Genomic DNA, 13,646 nt, shown 5'->3' with positions numbered 1-13,646 from the left:
GGGAAATGTCCTTGTCATCAATGTTCCCCCGGTCTAAGATTCTCAGCACAGGAACCGTGGGTCCAGAGGACACACTCCACTCCGAGCACTTCTTCCTTGGTGGTAGGAGGTCCCCATCTCTCTGCTGGCTTCTCTCTCCTTTTATCTCTTGTAAGATAAGAGCTGTTGCAGGCCACACCCAAGGGAAACTCCCTTCACATTGGATCAGGGATGTGACCCAAGTAAGGGTGTTGCATCTCACCCTAATGCTCTTTAACATAACCTAATCTTGCCTCATTAACCACAGGCAGAGATTAGGATTTACAACACAGGAAAATTACATCAAATCACAAAGTGGAAGACAACCACACAATACTGGGAATCATGGCCTAGCCAAATTGACACATATTTTTGGGGGACACGATTCAAACCATGACACCAACTGATTGGAGAGATCCATATTTGTGCCCATTCCAAAGAAAGCTGATCCACCAGAATGTGGAAATTATTTAACAATATCATTAATATCACACACAAGTAAAATTTTGCTGAAGATAATTCAAAAATGGTTGCAGCAATACATCAACAGGGAACTCCCAGAAATTCAAGGATTCAGAAGAGGACGTGGAACAAGGGATATCATGGCTGATGTCAGATGGATCTTGGTTAAACAGAGCAAAGAATACCAAATAGAGATTTACCTGCATTTTATTGATAATGCAAAGGCATTTGACTGTGTGGATCATAATAAATTATGGATAACATTGCAAAGAATGGGAATTCCCAAACACGTAATCGTGCTCATGTGGAACCTGTACATAGAACAAGAGGCAGTAGTTTGAAAAGAACAAGGGGATACTGCTTGTAGTATCAGGAAAGGTGTGCGTCAGGGTTGTATCGTTTCACTATACTTAATTCAATCTATATGCTAAGCAAATAATCCGAGAAGCTGGACTATATGAAGAAGAACTCTGCATAAGGGTTGAAGGAAGACTAATTAACAACCTGTGATAAGCAGATGACACAACCTGGCTTGCTGAAAGTAAAGAGAACTTAAAGCAGTTATTGATGAAGATCAAAATCTTCGGTATGGAATACACCTCAACATAAAGAAAACAAAAATCCTCACAATTGGACCACTAAGCAACATCATGATAAACAGAGAAAAGATTGAAGTTGTCAAGGATTTCATTTTACTTGCATCCACACTCAATGCCCATAAAAACAGCAGTTGAGAAAGAACACTTCACATTGGGCAAATCTGCTGCTAAAGACCTCTTTAAAGTGTTAAAAAGCAAAGATGTCATTTTGAGGACAAAGGTGCTCCTGAACCACGCCGTGGTGTTTTCATTCATCTCATAGGCATGCAAAGGTTGGACAATGAATAGGGAAGACCAAAGAAGAATTGATGTCTTTGAATTATGGTGCTGGCAAAGAATATTGAATATACCATGGACTGCCAGAAGAACAAATAAATCTATTTTGGAAGAAGTGCAGCCATAATGCTCCTTAGAAGCAAGTCATCTCTCATACTTTGGACAAGTTATCAGGAGAGACTAGTCTCTGAAGAAGGACATCATGCTTGGTAAAGTAGAGAATCAGCAAAAAGGAGGAAGACCTTCAATGAGGTGGATTGACACAGTGGCTGCAACAATGGGCTGCAACAATAGGCTTAAACAATGGGCTCAATAGCAGTGATTGTTAGGATGGTGCAGGACCGGGCAGTGTTTTGTTCTGTTGTACATAGTGTCACTATGAGGTGGAACCGACTCGACAGCACCTAACAACAACAACAACACATCTCCTGTAATGATTACATTGTTGTGTTCGTTGCCATCGAGTCGGCTCTGACTCAAGGAGACCTCGTACAACAGAATGAAACATTTCCCGGTCCTGCACCATCTTTATGATCACTGGTATACTTAAGTCCGTTGTTGCAGCCAATTTGTATGTTTGAGTGCCTTCCAACCTAGAAGTCCATCTTCCAGCAATATATTAGGCAATATTCTGTTGTGATCCCTAGGGTTTTTGTTGGCTAATTTTTGGAAGTAGGTCACCAGGCCTTTCTTCCTAGTCTGCCTTAGTCTGGAAGCTCCACTGAAACCTGTCCACCATGGGTGACCGTGGTGGGATTTGAAATACTGTCGACGTAGCTTCCAGCATCACAGCAACACACAAGCCACCATAGTACAGCAAACTGACATACAAGTGGTGAAATCAACCGTATGGCAACTAACAACAACAAGAAGGAACCTACTCTAAATTCAAGCTAAATTTTTGTTCAAATCTAATTTTCATAGATTATTTCTAGGGGAGTCATATCTAAAAAATTGTCCCTGTCATAGAATAAGAATTCATATCAGGCGAAAAGAATCAAAACAATGGCGATTTCTTGTTTTCAAAATATTTTTTGCAACGGTCCCTTTACTACCAATGCTTCACCCCTGTATGTATGTATTCTTGGTTATAAAGCTCAGAAAGCAGAGTCTGTCTTCCATCCTTTTTTTTTTTTTTTTTTTTAAGTATCAGAGTATGTAATATTGGAATACCACATCATTTATCTAGCAGTATTCAGGAAAGATACATTTTGGAGTAACAGGGCAAAGATAATACTTGGTGTGAGATATATGTACTTGTATGCCCACCAAATTATGGTCTCTGTTGTCCCCTGGCCATGAGCTATAATAGTGGAGACAGACCTGGGTTTGAATCTAGACGTATTAGCTGTGGACAAGTTTCATATCCTCTTGAGTCCTGAGTTAAGCACTTAGCTACTAACCAGAAGGTTGGCAGTTCAAACCCACCCAGAGGCACCTCAGAAGAAAGGCCTAGCAATCTGCTTCTGAAGGTCATAGCCATGAAAACCATATGGAGTGCAGTTCTGTGCAGTTCTTCTCCACACACATGGGGTCACCATGAGTTAGAATCAATGGCACCCAGTTTGGTTTTGGTTTTTAGCCTTTAAAATGAAGAAAATAATAGTACCTACCCCTTAGAATTGTTAAAGATTAAATAAAGTATATGCCATAAGGCAAGTGCTTAATAAGAAAGCTAGCTATTTTTATATTGGTCCAGTATGAGATTTGTGAGTTCTTCACCTGTTGTTATTGTTAGCTGCCATTGAGTCGGCACCTGGCTGATGGCGACCCATGTGTTACAGAGTAGAACTGCTCCATAATCTTTAAGGAAGCAGATTGCCAGGCCTTTCTTCCATGGAGCTGCTGGATGGGTTCAAACCACCACCTGATGGACGTTTCCACTTGAATGGATTATAAGCATTTCTGACTCTATAGGTTCAAAACTACATATATCATCTACTTCCCCCCATACTTGAACTTTTACTTGTTTTGTTTCAACAATATTAATGACACTTTTTAGCTCTTAGTCATCCTACCTCTAAACCTTGAAGTCATTTTGGGCTCCCACCCCCATTTTCTTTATTCATCATATCATTCAGGACCCATTTAGCAAATACTTAGAAGTACCTGCTATGTTTTAGGCCCTAAGCTAAATGCCAAATCCTATTGCTTTTATCTCTAGAACTTTCCATCCAACCTTTCTTTTTCATTTCCACTATTACCAGTCTGGTTTAGGTCATCCTTGTCTGTTATATGTTCCTGCCTCCAGGATAGTTCCTTCTAAGTATTTCTGTCTGATTCATTTTCCTTAGGCAAGACTCCAGTGATGTGATTTTTCTTAAAAATCTGCAATGACTAGGAGGGAACTGAGACTTTAGGGGAAGGAGGTGGAAAGGAGACTGTGAATTCACTTTGGTATCTATTGAATTTTGTATTGCATATATGCCTCACAGACATGTATGCACTACATGTTTTAAAAGTAAATAACATTTTAATTAAAATAAACAAAAAACACCTCAGTGATAACGTACTGGCTAACAAAGTCCAAATAGCTCAGTTTTGCATTAAAACCTTTCATGACCTGGGTCCAACTTAAGTTTTTGACTCTATCTCATATTAGTCCCTTTTGTTTTCTACCACACTGGTTTCCATACGTTGCCACACATAAGAATCATCTGAAAATACATATTCCCAGGCCCTAGGTCCTACCTAGAATCCCTGGGTGGTGCAGTTAATGTGCTTGGCTGCTAATTGAAAAGTTGGAGGTTTGAGTCCACCCAGAGACACCTCGGAATAAAAGCCTGGCAATCTACTTCTGAAAAATCAGCCATTGAAAACCCTATGGAGCATAGTTCCACTCTGACACACATGGGGTCACCATGAGTTGGAGTTGACTTGATGGCAATTGGTACCCGTAGGCCTTACCTGCTGACTTACTAAATCAAAATCTCCAAAGGAAGGGTCTGCGAATTTACCTCTTTTAAGATCTCCAGACCAGTCTAATGAGCTGCTCTGCAGTAGATAATTGCTCTGCAGTACTTTTGCCAAACCTTATCCGTGTTAACGCTTATACATGCCCTATGTTTTCCCACCTTTTTTACCTTTATTCATTCCATTTTGTCACCTATTCTCTCTATGTGCCTATTAAAATCTTACTCATCATCTAACAAAGACCTAGCTTAAATACCACCTGCTTTATCTATCCTCTCATTTAGAAATAATCTATCTCCTTTTTGCTTGAAATTAACAATTATTGTCAGGGCTCTAGAGTTAGAATTGTGAGTTAAAATCCCGTCTTTGATACTTCACTAGCTGTGTGAATGTTGGGCAAGTCTCCTAACCTCTCTATGCCTCAGTTTCCTCATCTATGAAATGGGTATGATCATAGTGCCCGCCTCATACTTGTTGTGAGAATTAAATTAATGCATGTAAAGTATGTAGAACTTTGTGCCTGGCACAAAGTAAGCACTAAATGAATGTTAGCTATAATTAACACTTTATGACTTGCCCAAGTTCCTTTATTGTCTTGTGTGGAATCTGAGACCTAGAAAGGGGCTTAGAAATCCGAGCCAACCTATTTGTTTTATAAATTTTAAAGTAGAGACTGACAGGATACAAGACTTGTTTGGGTAGTGAATAGTCGTACCAGGACTAGAACTGAGGACTTGTGACTTTTAACCCTATACTATTTCACTGTATCACAAGATGTGGGAATTCTACATTGTTCAAACGACCGGACTTTCTGCTTTGTTTATTTTACCTACTTACTGCAGGAGAGAATTGGAAAACGGAGTCACCTTAAAGCATTTCTTCATGGAGCCCTGTCTATTCAAGCTTTAGCGCTTGAGACTTCTACAAATATCGTGTGCCCAGTTTAAGAAAGGTAAAACGAGTCAGTGTAATATGCACTTGACTTGTGATGTCTCCGATTTGCCATTTGACAATAAATGTTTCATCCTACTAGAAAGTTAATAGCTCTAGGTTTCCAACACAGGGAATATCCTTTTCAACATGTGTGTGCTTTCATTTTTGAGTCTGATAAACTTGAACTACCAGATCTAATGAGCTCTGAACTTAGCAGAGTTTAGGACCGTAGTTAAAGGATGAATATTATAATTAAAAACTCAGGCCACTGAATTCTTTAAAACTACAAGATTGTTTGCAATCTTCAAACTACCATGTCTGATTTTTAAAAACCATAAAAATTTAATGAAAATCTACTTTCAAATATTTTCGTACATATTTTTAATTGACAAAAAATTCAATTGCCTGCCAGATTTAGCGGTTTCCACACAGAACTGCATTGTAGCTATTGTCAGAAAGAAACTTAAGGGTTGGAAGCTATGAACACTGTCTTCAATTGACCTATAGTCAGCCCTGAAAAATTGCAGGATTTGATAGAATTAATGTAGAGACTTGGTTCTGTTCTCTGAATATTTTTTTGGTAGAATAATGGTAGTAATTTGTATTTCTTTGATTTTTTTTAATTCTTGAAAGTACTTAACAGAGATGCCAAAAGAATGCCAGCATGGTAAAGACATCAATCATAATTCATTGAGCATACTAACTGCTTCTTAAATACTTTATTAATCATTTTAATTATTAAAAAACTTAAAAATAGTCCCAGAATTAAATTCAATGAATATTATGTAAGACTCTTTAAAAGAATCCAGCCCCATTTTACAATAAGAAAATTAGAAAGCTACTGGAATAAAAAATCCAACAAAGTCTCTCTTGACAAAGAGGATTTATTTCAACAACTGTGGGTTATTTTGTTTGTTTCAACAACTCTCTTTGGTCAGAGACTTAATTCTCAAGAATGAAGGGAAGAGTGTGTTACATTATGAAGTGGCAGCTGCCACAACTCATGCAGGCATGCAGTTATCAGAAACAGGAGGAATGAAGGTGAGCCAAACTGACAACACACATCAGTATGGGGAAACCTAATGATCTTTTACCTAGCAAGAGATAGGTAAAAAGCATCAGGTTGGATAAGTAAGGTGGCAACTCTTCAGATCAAAAAGAGGGAACATAAGACTATGCTAACACGGGAGGAGGCTGCGGGGGGAGAGGGTTATCAGTGCTATAACTTGGAGCCAGGTGGTCTGGAATCCTAAATCAGGTTGTCAGCAAGGGGTTAGGAGTGGAGAGAAGGAGAGAGCAAGTAAGAAAAGGTAAGAGAGTCAAAAGTCATTTACATGTACCCAGCCCCCTTCAGGCCCCTAAGAATTAAAGCAAAGGAGAAGGGAGGCATAATCAAAAGAGAGAGATTGTCTTCATCAGTATACTTCATATTGGAAAAGGGCTCTGTACCACGTGTTTGCTCTGTGTCCTGAGCCTCTCCCTCAGCCTGCTTTTCCTTAGCTGTATAATAGGAACAATTGTACTGAACCCATAAGGTGTTCATGAAGAATAAATTAGCAAATAAATAATATAAAGCGCTTAGTACAGTGCACATCACATAGTAAATGCACAATAAATATTAGCTATCAGTATTACTTTATATAGTCAGTTTAATTAATAGTCGTAATATATTAGAAGAGGTAGTAGAGACACTTACCGATCATCTAGTAAAGTTTAACCCCCTAATGCAGGCCCTCCTTACGCTGTGAACTCACAACATGTGAAAATTGTATCTATAATAGCCAGCTGTACACTGCCAAATCTTCTAATTGCCCTTTAGTCACAGGAAGCCATTAAATATCCCTGACTGACCACACCACCTATTGACTGGCAGGGGACCGGTCTGATGCCACTTCTCGTTTCTTGTCTTACTTTCTTCACCAGAGAGGTTTGTATAGCTGCCACACTCCCTTTTGTCTTTCAGTGCTCACGGTACGGTTACGTCCACTCCAGGCTGTGGTGGGCTCTCATCAGCTCACGCCAATGCTGAGTCTTCCTCTTCCACATCCACACCTGTGCCCACACTCCCATCCTCACACACTTACCCCTTAGTTTCTCCTTTTCCTCTTTTTACTTGCTAAAGGGAAACAAAATTTTCTCTCTTATTTTCTCTTACTCTATTTCATTTAAGAAGCTAAAACAGTGGCATCACTAAGGGGGTGTGGAGGGTGTGTACCACATCAGGTGACACCAAAATGTCTATAAAATTTTTGTGCAGTGTTTTAGCAGAAATTTATTATTTTTTATAAAAATACCCCTGTAGTTAGCTATAACAACGAAAACATTTTTCGTAAGCCTAGCTTACGTATATCAATATACCTACAAGGCTAAAACTCTATGCTAATTTTAAGTAAAAGTAGCAAATGTTACACATTATTTCTTTAAGAATATTTATTTTGTACATGGTTATTATCAAGAAACATTCATAGAATGTTTCCTGGGTCCACAATAAAGCTTTAAGCTTTAAAGTAAAGTTAGACTTCAAAAGAGTCAATGACATCAACCTCTACAGAACTTTTTAAAGTGCATAGAAGTTCTTTTTAGAATTTCCACAAAAATCTCTATTAATGACCTATGTCTTTCTCTAATTAGACTATCCTCCATCTTCATACAAAATAAATTTTAAACTGTACTTTTACCTTATTGTTCTTCTACTTATTTGTTGCTCATAATGCATAAGTATTGTATTTTTTCATGCATTAAGAAGTATTTGTTGAAAATGACAATGGGATACCATCTCACCCCAACAAGCCTGGCACTAATCCAAAAAACACAAAATAACAAATGTTGGAAAGGTTGTGGGGAGATTGAAATACTTATGCATTGCTAGTGGGAATGTAAAATGGTGCAACCACTTTGGAAAATGATATGGCGCTTCCTTAAAAAGCTAGAAATAGAAATACCATACTATCCAGTAATCCCACTCCTAGGAATATACCCAAGAGAAGTAAAAGCTGTCACACGAATAGACATATGCACACCCATGATCATTGTAGCACTATTCACAATAGGAAAAAGATGGAATCAACCATCAACAGATGAATGAATAAACAAATATGGTACATAAACACAATTGAATACTACCCAAAGATAAAGAACAATGATGAACCAATGAAACATCTCACAACATGGATGAATCTGGAGGGCATTATGCTGAGTGAAATAAGTCAGTCACAAAATGACAACTATTGTATGAGACCACTATCATAAGAACTCAAGAAAAGGTTTAAACACAGAAAAAAGCATTCTTTGATGATTACGAGGCAGGGGAGGGAGTGGAAGGGGAAGTCACTAACTAGATAGTAGGCAACAGTCAACTTTGGTGAAGGGAAGGACAACATACAATACAGGGGAAGTCAGCACAATTGGACCAAAGCAAAAGCAAAGAAGTTTCCTAGACATATCCAAACACTTTGAGGGACAGAGTAGCTGGGGCTGGGGCTTTGGGACCATAGTTTCAGGGGACATCTAGGTCAATTGATATTACATAGCTTATAAAGAAAATGTTTTACATCCCACTTTGGTAAGTAGTGTCTGGGGTCTTAAAAGCTTGCAAAAGCCATCTAAGATACATCTATTGGTCACATCCCACTAGGAGCAAAGGAGAATGAAGAAAACCAAACACACAAGGAAAATACTAGCTCAAAGGACTAAAGGACCAAATGAACCAGAGACTCCACCAGCCTGAGACCAGAAGAACTAGATGGTGCCCACCTACCACCAATGACCACCCGACAGAGAACACAACAGACAGTCCCAGACAGAGCAGGAGAAAAATGTAGAACAGAATTCAAATTCACGTAAAAAATCAGATTTAATGTTCTGACAGAGAATGGAGGAACCCCTGAAATTATGGCCCCGGATGCTCTGTTAACCCAGAACTGGAACCATTCCCGAAGCCCACTCTTCGGACAAAGTTTAGACAGGACTGTAAAGAAAAATAATAATAATACATGTGAAGAACATGCTTCTTAGTTCAGTCAGATATATGAGACCAAATGGGCAGCTCCTGTCTAAAAGCAGGAAGAGAAGGCAGGAAGGGACAGGAACTGGTCAAATCGACGCAGGGAAACCGGGGTGGAAAAGGGGTGTGTGCTGTCACATTGTGGAGATTGCAACAACCAATGTCACAAAACAATAAGCATATAAGTTTTTGAATGAGAAATTAACTTGAGCTGTAAACTTCACCTAAAGCACAATAAAAATTAATCAATCAATTAAAAAATAAAGGGAATCCAAATACTTTTTTAAAAAGAACAAAAAGAAATATTTGTTGAGGAAGAACTTTATTCAAGGAGAACAGTCAGGGCACTGAGCTAAACATTGGGGTCATCATGGTTACATTATGACTTAACTAGACTTCATGGGACTATTTATACTATTTTTGCTATGGAAAACATTTTTAAAAATTTTAAAAAATTTTTAACAGTTCACTATTCTTTTAAAATACAGTTCCCCTGTAAGTTGAATACGGCATTCAAATTCAGAGATTAATGAACTGGTAATAGAGTATTGTAAACTAAAGCTTGACTTGTGGAATTCAAGATAGGGTGGATTTTTCATACTCTCAGTTCCTATCTCAGGCACTTTGCACCTGCCGTTACTCTGACTGTAATGCTTTCCCTTCCTTTGCCTATTTAATACCTATTCATCCTTCAGAGCTTGGCTTATTAACTTCCTCAGTGAAACTTCCCTGGATTTAAGCCTCCTTTAACCATTTATGGAGTCCTGGTGGCACAGTGGTTAAGAGCTCAGGTTGCTAACCAAAAAGGTCAGCAGTTAGAATCCATCGGCTATTCCTGGGAAACCCTACGGGGCAGTTCTGTCCTATAGAGTCGCTATGAGTCGGAGTTGACTCGACAGCAACAGGGTTTTTTTGTTTGTTTAACCATTAGGTTTGGGTTTTTTTGGTTTATCTATTTACATGGAGTCCCTGGATGATGCAAATTGTTAATACTCTCAGCTGCTAACTGAAAGGTTGGAGATTTGAGGCCACTCAGAGATGAGGTGGAATCTACTTGATGGCAACTGGTAGCCATTTATATGCTTTCATTTTATTTAGGCTTCTCTTTCGTAGCACTTACAGTTGTAATAAGTAATTATGCCAATTCGTGTTTAAAGCCTATATCCCCTGCCAAAATATAAACTCCATGGCAGCATCTGTCTTGTATAACACTATTTCTCTAATAGCCCTTGAATCCCCCTTAGAATCACCTGTAGGAATAATCAATAGACATACTATTATGGAGCAATCCATTAAGTGGCTCCCAGCAGAGTTGCGTGCACACATTAGGCTCTTACATACTTGTTTGTTTGCCTTTGCTTCACTTTTTGTTTGTTCAGTGCCATGTGCGAGTAGATGTTTAATAACCGTTTTCTGAAAAGATGAGAACTAAGTTGCTGTAATTACATGAGCCATCTGGAAACTATACTTGGAAAAGAAATCAAAGGATTAGCTGATGTTCGTCTCTTCAAAACATAAAGGAAATTATAGATTTATTACCTTGTATAAAAATGCCTTATGATAAAGCAGGTTTTATCAATAATTATTATTCAAACTAGAAATTACCGAGTTCTTGGTCTTCTTAAATTGACAACCTTTGATTTTTTTGTAGGCTATAGTGCCATCATGTGGATACTTCGTTCTCCTCTTTAAATAAAATGTAATCATTTTATAATAGAGACTGGAGAACTATGATCAGTAAACCTGCCACCCTTCACCCAGGCATAACAATTGGTATTTAGTATTGGTTTCTAAGCCTGCCTGTGTCTAGATTCACATGAGTACTTCTGAATCGGAGTTTTTAGCACTCAGAATCTGAAAGCACTGATTCAGATGATAAAAGAAACCTGAATACAATAGCCTAAAGATTCAAGGAGTCTCTACAGATGATCAGTTTTCTTTATTTCTGGTTACTAGCCTGTCAAAAAAAAAAAAAAAAAATCAGATATCCAGAGTGTTTATGCGATGTTCTAAAAAGGTAAGAATCAAAGTCGAAAGTAGCAAAGTAAAAAATGTATATTAACATAAATAGCCAATAGAATCACCTCAAACTCTCTCAGGAGAGAACGATAGTCAGAGGAAAAGAATTAAAAAAAAAAAAATTTCACTGGATTTACTACTGAACATAAATACAGGAATACCAAAATATTTGCATAAAAGACTAGATGGAGTGACTTTCCTGGAGAGCTAAAAATTAGTCTGTAAACCCACTCTAAATATTAAACTGACATCTACCAGTTACCCATTGCTGTCAAGTCCATTCTGATTCGTAGCGACCCTACAGGACAGAGTGGAACTGCCCTGTAGGGTTTACAAGAAACAGCTGGTGGATTCCAACTGCTGACCTTTTTGGTTAGTAGCCTGAGCTCTTAACCACTGGGCCACCAGGACTCCACACTGACATCTACAGGGACTAAAAATCTTAAAAGTATATGGTTCAAGCAGCTCCACAATTCAAACACAGACTTACAGAAACATGTAGTTGGAAGAAACTTTAGAATTCATCTGGTTTTAAACTTTGCCTTAGCAGTTATACTCCTTTTTAAGATAAAAAGACTGAACAGATAGAAACAGATACCTCGTTTGAAGCTAAGACTGAGTTCTACTTCCTCCAAGAAGGAGGATATAGATGAAAATATCCTTTTGATTTCCAATTAGAAGAAAATATAACGAACATTGAATGTTACTTTGTGCAGACACCATGTGTAGGCAATGAACCGAGTCAGGGAGACCCTGCCCAGAGTTAGAGAAAGGGAACGTGCATGGAGCATTGGAAAATATCAACATTTAGGTGGTGGGTAGAAAAGAAGTAACCAGCAAAGAAGTTTGGAAGTGGGGTCTGTGAGATAGGAGCAGACCACAATGAGTACAGACTGGCTGGCCTGCACCTGAGCACCTTATCCCTCCATTATGGATTGAATTATGTCCCCCCAAAAGACATTTTGAAGTCCTAACCCCGGGTACTTGTGAACATAGCCTTGTTTGAAAATAGGGTCTTTGAAGATGTTATCAGTTAACATGAGATCATACTGGAGTAGGGTGGGTCCTAATCCAATATGAGTGCTGTTCTCATAAGAGAGGAGAGGAGGCACATACAGACATACAGAAGGAGGAACACCATATGATGACAAATGCAGAGATGGGAATTATGCTGTAGCTGCAAGGGAAGGAACTCCTGGAGTTACCAGAAGCTGGTAGAGACAAATAAGAATATTTCCCTAGAAAAGCTGGTGATACGGAACCCAAGGTTGAGTAAGGACAGTGTTGACATGTAGTGGGGTTGTTAACCATTGTCATAGGGCAACATGTGTACTAGCTGTTTAACGAGAAACGATTTTGTTCTGTAAACCTTCATCTAAAGTGAGAATAGCAGCACAACTGGAAGAACGTAATTGATGTCGCTGAATTGTGCATGTAGAAATTATTGAAATCGTGTGTCTTCGGCTATGTATACTTTCACCCAAAAAAAAAAAAAAGGTCGAGTGTTGACATGTTGTGGGATTGTTAACCAGTGTCATAAGACAATATGTGTACTGACTGTTTAATGAGAAACGATGTGCTCTGTAAACCTTCACCTAAAATACAATTAAAAAAAAAAAGAGTCTTTCCCTAGAGTCTTCAGAGAGAGTATGGCCCTGTTGACACATTAGATTCAGACTTCCAGCCTTCAGAACTGTGAGAGAACAAATTTCTGTCATTTTAAGACTCCCACTTTCTGGCACTTTGTTATAGCAGCCGTAAGAAACTAACACCTCTGCCCTGCCCTTCCCCTACTCACACGTAAGTATCAGTGACTGGGATAGAGGGGCTGTGAGACCCTGGAGTGCGGATGGTGCATGAAGTGGGGAGAATAGGGAATGCTTGAGGCATATCACTTCCCTAGAAGCACTTCAACATGAGACATACCTTTTCTCAAGTCCTGAACTCCTCAGGAGAAGCACAAACCAACATCTAGCCTTTTCTCCCTATTTCTCAGGGAGCTATTACTAGCCAAGGCAGCTAATTGTTCCAAAGGAATAAATATGACCACATGGGGAAAACTTATGAAACATCTCAGGAGAAAGAGAACTACTAAAGTAAAAAAATACATACAAAACTATTTACATCAGAGAAAGTCAACATAAAGGATCAAACAGAAACAAAATAAGTTTAACAATAACCTTCAGAGAGAGAAGGAAGCCCAAATAAACATTTATGAATTGGATATTAGATATGAAAAACATTAATAAAATAAAAAACACAATGGATGGGTCAAATAGAACAAATATAGCTGAAGAGTTAATTCATGAACTGAAGGCTAGATCAGGGAAGGGATTAAGAGGTGGAATGCATGAGAGAAAAGTTAAGAAATATGGAGGTAGGAGTAGAAGCATAAATGTTTTTCTAATGGAAATCCCAGAAGA

The sequence above is a fragment of the Trichechus manatus genome, unplaced genomic scaffold (genome assembly GCF_000243295.1).
Source record: "Trichechus manatus latirostris isolate Lorelei unplaced genomic scaffold, TriManLat1.0 scaffold00195, whole genome shotgun sequence".
Lineage (NCBI taxonomy): Eukaryota > Metazoa > Chordata > Mammalia > Sirenia > Trichechidae > Trichechus > Trichechus manatus.
Note: the sequence above shows the minus strand (reverse complement) of the source record.